This window comes from Thalia democratica, chromosome 3 (assembly GCF_965202585.1).
Source record: "Thalia democratica chromosome 3, ktThaDemo2.hap1.1, whole genome shotgun sequence".
NCBI classification, from domain to species: Eukaryota; Metazoa; Chordata; class Thaliacea; order Salpida; family Salpidae; genus Thalia; species Thalia democratica.
The window spans coordinates 53,637,357-53,647,200 of record NC_139167.1 but is presented as its reverse complement, the minus strand read 5'-3'; positions in this window follow the sequence as shown (position 1 = coordinate 53,647,200).

Below are 9,844 nucleotides of genomic sequence, written 5' to 3'. Positions count from 1 at the left end.
TAGCTCGCCTTCGCCGTCAAAAGTGACGTAATAATGATTTAAATAATTTATACTCGAGATGACGAGTCGTTGAAAACACTAGAAAATAATTGGCTTAAGCACCACGACAATGAGCGCGGCCAATCGAATTCAACTGTAAATTATGAGCAGGCCCCACTTGAAGGTCGTTGAAATTAATTTGAACATCTGTTCTTTTTTCAACCGATTATTGAAAATTTAACAAAATAATGATGAAAAAACAATTTTACCAAAAAGTTCGTATAAAAAGTGTTTTTTCTGATTTTAAAATAAATAAAAATACTTGTAATCTTTTTTAATTTTCTATTGTTTTCAATTTAAAGCCACAGTGCATGGAAATTGTCACAATTTACAGCGAATTTTTGTTTGTGTTTTTCATCTGATTTCGCTGCTTTATAATGCAGACAGTTTATATTTAGTTCAAAATGACAGCCGAAGTTTACGCAAGTTCATTTGTGCGTTTATTCCTTTGTAAATTAAGGCAAAACTTTCGACGATAACTGTTTGCAGCTCGCGCTTGCGGTTTCTATTGCTTTGAAGTGGGAAAACCTCGCAATTAAGCTTTCCTGGAGTAACGGTGCAAATTATGATTGTTATTGTCTCAGCTCACCTTTGGAAATTGCTGGCACATCACTGTGAATGTTGAATGACGAACGAAATCTCCGAGGCGCAATGTCAAAGCGAACCGGTCAATTATTAATGCCGAGGCTCAGCACCCGAACTGTTTGTTTTGAACTAAAACAATTTGCACAAACCGCCCGGATAAGCGGCTTTCTGAGGCTTTTCGAATAAACTGCAAAGTTAACTGAGGTAGCCATGAATTAATCGCCACTTACAAAATAATGCTTAAGCGCTGTATTTACTTTTAAATAGTGCTGTCAACTTTGTAACTTGTGTAAAACAGTAAGTTGATTGTGTTAGATTTTTAACAACACATGTGTTAATCTTGAAATACCACCGCTTAGTCTTTCTTAAAAGCTGTTACAGATTAATTGTTCTAAAACCAACAGCCTGATACTTTCGTGTTTATTTTGGGTACACAACCTAATATAACAACAAAATGTTTAATCGGGTGCGTTCTGACTACAGCAGCTGACACAGCTTAAGCGGCTTATTCGAAATCGATTTGAAGGCATTTGCTGGTGGTGAAATGAAGCCGACTTCATAATTTATAAAACTAAATAAAGAATTGATCACGGCAACACAAGAATGCTTTCAACGGCTCGATTATTTTAAACTGTCTTTAATGCGTTTACTTAAAATCGCGAAAGGTGGCCTACTTTTTAATCAAACTCTCAGAGGAGCTGTCATGAAAAATTAAGTTTCATTAAACAAAGTTGCAGATAACGGTGATGAGAGTTTGCCAACTTTAAATTACTTGTTTTAATTTTTTGTTTAAAAATTAGTTAACTTTATAAAAAACAAAGGTAATGTAATGTTAAAATATTTAAACAGTGTTAAATTGTAGAAACTGTTTTATTACGGTCTTTTTTTATTTGTGGAGCTCTTAAATACTTGTTAACATAGAACATACATTGATTTAAATAAATAAAAAAATTACTACAAAGCAAAACGTATAAAACATGTTTTCATTTTTTTTTTAACAAATAACATTGAGTAGCAAATAAATTTTTATTTTTTACAACTAAACACCACAGTCGGCCGAAAGTCCCACCCACAATGTGGACAGATACCCTCATTGGCCTTTAGATCCGCTGTACGAGCTTAAAAAGGACGACTCACAGCAATGAGAAAGCTTGCGTCAAGCTGCGCGGGATTATGATGTCATAGTGCGAACTCGCGCACACATAAAAATATAGTATTTTAACACGGCAGACCGCTTTTTGTGGATTAACCGCTTTTTGTGCGCCGGCCGGACCGGCTTTTTGTTTGTCGCAGGACACAGCTAGCTCGTCCCGAAATAGGATTAAAGACCGTGCGGGGCATATGGTTCTTCTGAAGTATTTGTGCTAAACAGCTGAACAGGCTTCTATATATCTGACTAGACTTTTTTATGCTCAGTTGTGTTTTTATAACTGCTGTTTTCGGTGGTTTTTGCTTTATGTATAAAAGTTTACTGCAAACACAAACTGCAAGGAGTGTTTTTGAAAATTATTACTTCTCTCTTTTTGGTCGACAAGCACAATTTTGTCGCAAACTAATAAGATTGACTCGTTCATCACTAGAAAACCTTAAGTTAATTATCTACAGATTTATTTTAGATATTGTTCATAGAGTTGTTATAATATTGTTAACCTGTTTAAGTATCTGCTTACACTTACTTTTGAAGTTTTGCTAAAATCTGGCCTACTACTAATAAAGTATAAAAAAGTTTCTGAAATTGTTTTGATAACTGGCTAATTTTTTTAAATTTCAATAACTATAAAAGTTTCAACACTACTCTTACAAAGACTTTTTAATACAAAATAGTTAAAACTAGGATTTTTGTTTTATATTTGTTTTCTAACTTAAAACAAATTATTTTAAGGTTAAACTTGTTATTAAAAGCAAATTTCTTAAAAAAAAATCAAAATAAATAAATATATATATACCTAAGGAACTTTCTCTAAAAATATTAAATTAAAAATGTTTAGTAGAAGTTTGTTTTAAAACTTTAATGAAAAATAAAAAAAAATTAGTAAACATAATGTTTTTACAGAAAATTCCTTAGATATATATATTTATTTATTTTGACTTTCTTTTTAAGAAATTTTGTTTATAGTAACAAATTTAACCTTAAAATAATTTGCTTTAAATTAAAAAACAAATATAAAAATATAAAAATCAAAACTGTTACGGCTTATAACCTTTTTAATCTTTTTATTATGCAATCCACATGACATAATAAAAACAGCTACTGGTTTCCTTTTTTTTTGTAAACAAAACAATAGTAAACTTTTTGACAAAAATGTTTGTTTAGCTTGGAATGTACAAACAAATACACATTTTCATTCAAAAATTTGATCAGCTCTGAGCAAGCAGGCATTTCTAGCTTTCCCTTCAAAATCAATAAGAATTTAATTAATTTACATCAACTTATTCAGGTGGTAGTGACCCTTGTGCAGATTTTAATGAATTTAACCTAAAAATGGCAAAAGATTATAGAGTGGCTAGTTTTTGCGACCAAAGGTGCATCCAACAGGATACTGCCGACACAAGAAAATAAGAAAAGAATCTTTCTCGGTGAAAATTTTGATTTTTAGTGCTTGACAGGCGAGTCGCATTATAAAACCGGAATTATTCATAATCGATGTGAAGGTTAAAGCCGTTGTTCGAAAGTTGATTTTTAAACTTTTTTAAATCACAAGCAACCAATCAAGTCAAAGTATGTGATTGCGCAGTATAAATGTAAAAGTATTTAATTTTTCTTGAAATTAAAAACTATAAGTATTTGCTTTAATGATATCTACTTTAATACAGCAAAGCACAACTCTACTTCAGAATTTTATCTAAGGCTTCAGTAGACTTTAAAAAAAACAAGTTTTTTCCCTGTAAAAGGTAGAGTAGCAGGTTGTAGATTCAAGCTTATCATTTTACGACAACAAAATAAATATAAAGGGCAAACATGAAAAGGTAGTGGTTAAGCATAAAAAGCAGTCGTAAAATCAAAACTGAAGCTCAATTCTCAGCTCATGATTTGAATTGACCACTGTGTCGTAAAACTGACTTGAAATGCCACCCAAAAAGCTGACTGTCACTTTATTGCATTCTATCTTATATTAACCTAACATCACAGCAGTTTTATTTTATAACTGCTAAATTTTACAGCTTATCAAAATTTCAACCCCTCAATTTGAAATGCAGGTCTGTCAGTTTTTGACTCATGTGCAGTATCTATTTTGTTTGTTTTTCTTTTTATAAGGAAGTTTAGCAACTTTTTTTTAATTTTCATACTGTATTTTTAGCTTTTAAATTTAAAGTACAACTTAATTTATAATATTTTAAAAAATAAGTCTTAGTTTTTTTATTTATTATCAACTGAACAAAAAAAATCATTAAACATTAATTGACTTTTCTCATTGTTTTTCTTTTTTTTTGATATACTAAAAAAATACATAAATTTTTACAAAGTTGTGTTTATATTATTTTTTTTGTGTATACAAAGAATAAAATGCTTACTTTTTTTTTTTTAATTACCAATTCTTAACTAAATTTGTTTTATTTAAAACTTAATCAGTTGCTAAAAACAAAAAATTAAACGATTTACACTTTAATAAACACTAACGCTCAAGTGTATCAAAGTGTGTGACAAAATTAAGCTCCTTAATTAAGTTTTAAACAATCGTTTGTACTTGAGTGATTTTTACACTTGAAAAGTACAAAGTTTAAACTAAAATTTTACAAAGGTTTTTAACTAAAACTATTTTGATCGGTGCTGTAAGTAATAATCTTTATTGATCCAATGTAACTTTAAGACTAGTATATATTTCTCGTATTATTTATAGTTACTGTTGCTTAATTCAATATATGATAAAAAGTATGACTTGAATTTTTTTTTAGTTTTTGGAAATATAACACGACATAAAAAAGTTCATACCTTAAACACAAATAATACCTAATCTGTTATAAACTAAATCTCTAAGCTTTTTAAATTTAAAAATACCGATATTTCTGCTTAAATAAGTACTAAAAATATAACGTTTATCATTATTCTCCATTAAACTGTATTAAATAAAACAAATTTAGGTGAGAAATTTTGTTTTGTAAAAAAAAAATTCTAAATCAAGAATAAAAAAAATTTAAGTTTAAACCACTTTTTTAGTAAAAATCATGATGCTTAAAGTATGTACTTTCAACTTCTACTCCTAACAATAAAAACTTCTAGCTCAATAAAAGTTGAAACCATTTTATAGACGTAAGTTAAATCATTGTCTAAGATGGATAGTCTGAAAAAAAAGGCCTCTGACCCAAACAATAATCAAAAAGAGCAAACAAAAAATTTAGAGCCGGCCAACCAATGTTTACAGTCAAACAAGAAAATCAAATTACGCTTAAGTGTGTTTTAGTTTGCAAATTGCGCTCAATAAAGCTAGTAAAATCGCTGAGATCGATTCAAAATCTTTCTGGGGTCAGAAAATTTTCTGCTGAACCCAAAACACGTTCTACTCGGGTTACAGCTTTCAGGCTCCGGCGAAGACCATTTCTTGCTTTGGTTGGCCGCTCAATTGGAAAAGAGTCACAACAAGACCCCCTATGTTTTATTATGACGTAAGAAAGGGTGGGAACCACGCGGAAGGACTGGCAACAGTGTCTTTTTATGAACAACAGTAAACATTAGATTGTTTAAAACGAATTAGCTATAATGAAAATTGCAAATAGACCATTGATTGACTAAAAACTAGTATTTTAAATTTTACAGATTCAGATTTTTAGCCATCATCATCTTTTACGAAAGTAAATGCTTTTGAGATAAATACTAATCTTTTTTATAAGAAAGTAAGTCTTTGAAGTTTTCAATTTTCTAATATTTTTTATACTTCTTTTTATAGATACAATATTTAGTTATAATTTTAAAAAATGTTTATTTTTCTTCTTTATACTTTTCTGTGCTAATTTATCAAAATTTATGCTACAAGTTAAATTATATCTGCCTAATTACAAACGTATGCTTAAAACTAAGTGTGCTAATTTAACAAAAAATAATAAGATATGCTTATATACACATAGAATAGATAGCTAGCCTAGTAGGTTGTAAAAGTCTCCTGGACAGCATACTGCTTATTTCATAGACAGGCGAATTAAAATATCAACCTTAAGAGAAAGTAATTTAACTTAAATGGTAAACAAGCAGTCGAAGTTCGTATGATTACTGCGTTGCATTAAGTTTAAAAGCGTTTTTTTCATCCATCCTAATCCCAGCTGACCACTTTTTTTCGCTCCAATAGACGATAAAATCCAAACTTGTCAAACACCATGTTTTTACGACGTAGTTTAAAAACTTAAAATAGAAAATGATAGTTTACATGTAATATTTATGTGATTTTTTATTTTCGTTAAAAACAAATAACTTAAACAAAAAAAGTTTACATAAATATTAGAACCAAAATATTTGTTAAAATGACTGTTAATGTTTAGTTATTTTTGTTATTTGATTTTCTTTAAGTTAATTACAAATCTTTTATCTCAAAAGGTATTGCTTTTCAAAATTAATATTTAAACTTTTTTTTAATTGTTGCAAACGTTTAGTTAATTTTAAGCTACAATTTTCTGAAAATTAGTTAAAAAGTTTTATCACAAAAGATATAATTAAAAAGTCGTTTAGTTATAAGCAAATTTTTAATGTAAACTACTAGTTTACTTTGAAAAACAAAACCAAACTACATCATTAGTACAAATTAAAAAAAATAAACATGCAAAATGCTAAATTTTCTGAAATATGTTAGCCGATACTATTCTAAATAAAATATTTGTTGTAGCTATGTTTAATAACAAAAAATATATGTATAAAACAGTTAATTTATTAATGTTTTTGATGGGAAATTTTCTTTTTTGAATTATGTGAAAGCAATTTGAATGTCTTAAAAAGACTAAGTATAGTGGTCAGCTTGTTCACAAATTATAATTATATGGTTCTTACAAGCCACAGGTTTTGTGATTTCTGTTATTAGCTAACCAATGCTACAATTTAGTGATTTGTAAGATTGCTGGTTACCAAGGCTTGGTATCCGTCAGTAATCCTGTGTAATTTTTTTGCATTTGTCACAGCTTATTCTAGTAACCATTAAAAAATAAGTTTTTGAACATACTTTACTTCTTTTTCTACTATCTATATATGAGTGTTCATTTATTTGTTTATCTTTCATATACCATATTTTATTAAAGTAGTAAAGCTTAATTTTATTTACCAAAACAAAACGTTAAAGCTACAAAACTGTATGAACTGTGTTTTTAAAACGATTTTTGGTTTTTTAAGCTTACGTTAACACTAAGTACCTGTGACATGTAACAAGAAAGAAAAGTAACACAAAAATTAATTTAGATGAAGTTTTTGTACATGCGAGATAAGATCAATGAATATAATGAAATATGAGTAAGAGGACATAAGCAAAACAAAATTATTTAATCATGTCAATCAATACACATATTTCTGTTTTAATCAGCTTTGCAATTTACAAAAAGTTTTAAACACATCGACTAGATGCTGTTTCGTAAACAGAAGCTTGAATTGTACGTAGTTTTTCTCTTGAAATCAAGCTGTCTATAATTTTTGATAGCGAATTTTGTTCATAAAACATTACGTTTAGTTATTTTAAAATTATAAAACAGGACACCTTTACATATGTAAATATACTATGTGTAACCACTTTTCACTAGGTATTTATTGGTAATAAAACTTTTACTACTTTTTAATGAATCACTGTTTAGAATTTTACAATGTTTACCAGTCTTTTGTCAAACAGTTGCCGTTTTTGTTCATATACGTTTTGATTTAAAGGAGAAAACTGTTTAGCAAAACAATAAAACGAAAGTATTTTTACAACACAGAGAAAAGGCATATCAAGAGTCATACTTAAGTCAGACTTAATGCTTTACGTTTCTAACTTTTTACAATACTAATACCAGTTTTGTTGTCAAAATACTCCAAATCAATGTTACAAAAAAAACATATATAAAAATCTGTTTTTACTAGCTTTATTTAAAATTTTAAAACGTTATATATCAAAAGTAATGCTTCGAAATATTTTAGTTCACTGATTTATAAAGTGAAGTCTTAAGTGCTCATAACTTTAGTACAACTGCAAGCAGTTAAGACAAAAAGTCATAACAATATTAGCTTCTCCTTTTTTTCTTAAAATAATTATTTGATATTATTGTAAGTTATTTTCCTTTAAAACGACTGCTTAAACTTCGAAAAATAAAATAGTAAACAGTGCCGCTTTAAGTTTAATTACATATTTTTCAATCAACCAACTTATAGAAAGTTTTTTAAACTAACGTTAACATTAAAAAATTAAAATATTATAAAAGCGTTTTAGTGAACCAACTCTTTCATGAAATTATCTTCAATAACTACCATATGCTAAATAAAATTTTATTAGCCGTTTTTATTTATGATTTGTTTTATTTCCGTATTGTTAATCCAATAAATTAAAAATTAATTTGTAGTGTGCAAATACTATAGCTTAATTTAGTTTAAATAAAGTTTATTTTTCTAGGTAGCTTGTAAAAATTAAATAATTTTTACAAATGCCCAAAAGTTTGACATCAGCCAATTATTTTAAATACTTAAACTGTTTAAAAGCATTTGTCCAATTCAGTTTTTCAGCAAACAAGCAAATAAAACGTATCGCGGCAGATAATCTACCGAGGCAATAATAAGTTAGGCGAATGATCCCAGCTAAAAGCTCAATAAAAAGTATGACAATCGGCAAACATGAGGCCGTGCCGAAAAGCAAATAGAAAACAAAAAGGGCCGTGGGCTCTCTTAGCAGAAAAACTTGTAGCTGCGAGATAAGTGCTGTGCAGTGATGTGCTACTCCGACTCCTTACAATGTAGATTATGAGCGAGTACAATAGGCAGCAGAACATAAAAGGATTTCTCGCTTTTTGAACCTTGTTCTCCAAATACCATTTAAAGTAATCTGATTTGGCTAATCGAGTTCGGTTGTGGACACAGAAAAGTACAAATTACTTTTTGCCGTCTTTGTTCAGTTATTAAAAGCTTTTTAATACTATTTATTAACTTAATATCGATTATAGTTAGTATTGAATTAACGTACTCTAAATCTTAAACGATTTTTTTACAATAAAAGTTATAATCTACTGTTATGTACCAGATATAATGTTTCAAGTTTGTCTTTTTTGTTTAGTCAATTTAATTCTATATAACATTTTTAATGATACTTTACAAGCTAAACTTATTTAGCATATTTTGTTTTACCTTTTAAACTTCATAAAAATACAGTAAACATTTATCTGAAAAACATAATCAGACTCTAGTTTTTTTTTATACCCCGAGTATTTCAAGATTTGCAAAAAGTCCAGAATAATAAAAAAAGCGAACATCGAAGAAACTTTGCGATACGAACGTCGCGGCACATCAAACGCCTTCGCGACTCCGTGCGGGGATGACAAGCGAAATATCAAGTCGCAGTTTGCAGGGCGCCTGAAAGTTGAAAGTGCGAAACGTCCAAACTTGACAGCCATTCCGTCACGCCGTTCAACTGCGATTTGGTTGCTTCGGTGTTGTGACAACTTATTGCTTAGACGACGATCCAAGTTTGGAGCGATTTTCAGATCTTGTTTAACCTTGCAAGACTGAAAAAAAAAAGCTCAGCTCTTTTTCGCAATGGCAATCCGTGCAAATTCGCCTGTAAATATGAAAACAAAGGCGAAAGCCACACTGAAAGTAAACATTTATTGGATGTCTTGACGTGTATTTATGAAACAACGTCAACTTGAAAAATGTATTCATCTTTTAGGTATATTTAAACATAAAAAAAAACAATAAAAGTATATGAGTATTTTGTAAATATAATACATTAAGTATAATGTTTCTTGAAACTAAATTTCCTGAAATAATTTTTCTACGAAAGCTTTAGAATTTATTAGTTTTGTAAATAATTTTTTGTCCTGTTATCATACTTAAAGTATAATTTTATATAAAAATGACTAACAGCTCTAGATTCGAAAGAGATTGTTTTGAAGCGGAAGTTTTTATCATTATGACGTAGTAATTGTGCAGTTAGGGTGGGAAAGAGCCAAATTTATATAAGTTGAAGTGTTTAAGTTCTGTATTTTGCAAAAAGTTGTTAAAAAAATCTAAGTTAACTCCTTTTATGATAATATAAACGTTTACCTAATATCGATTTAGTTTTTTTTTATC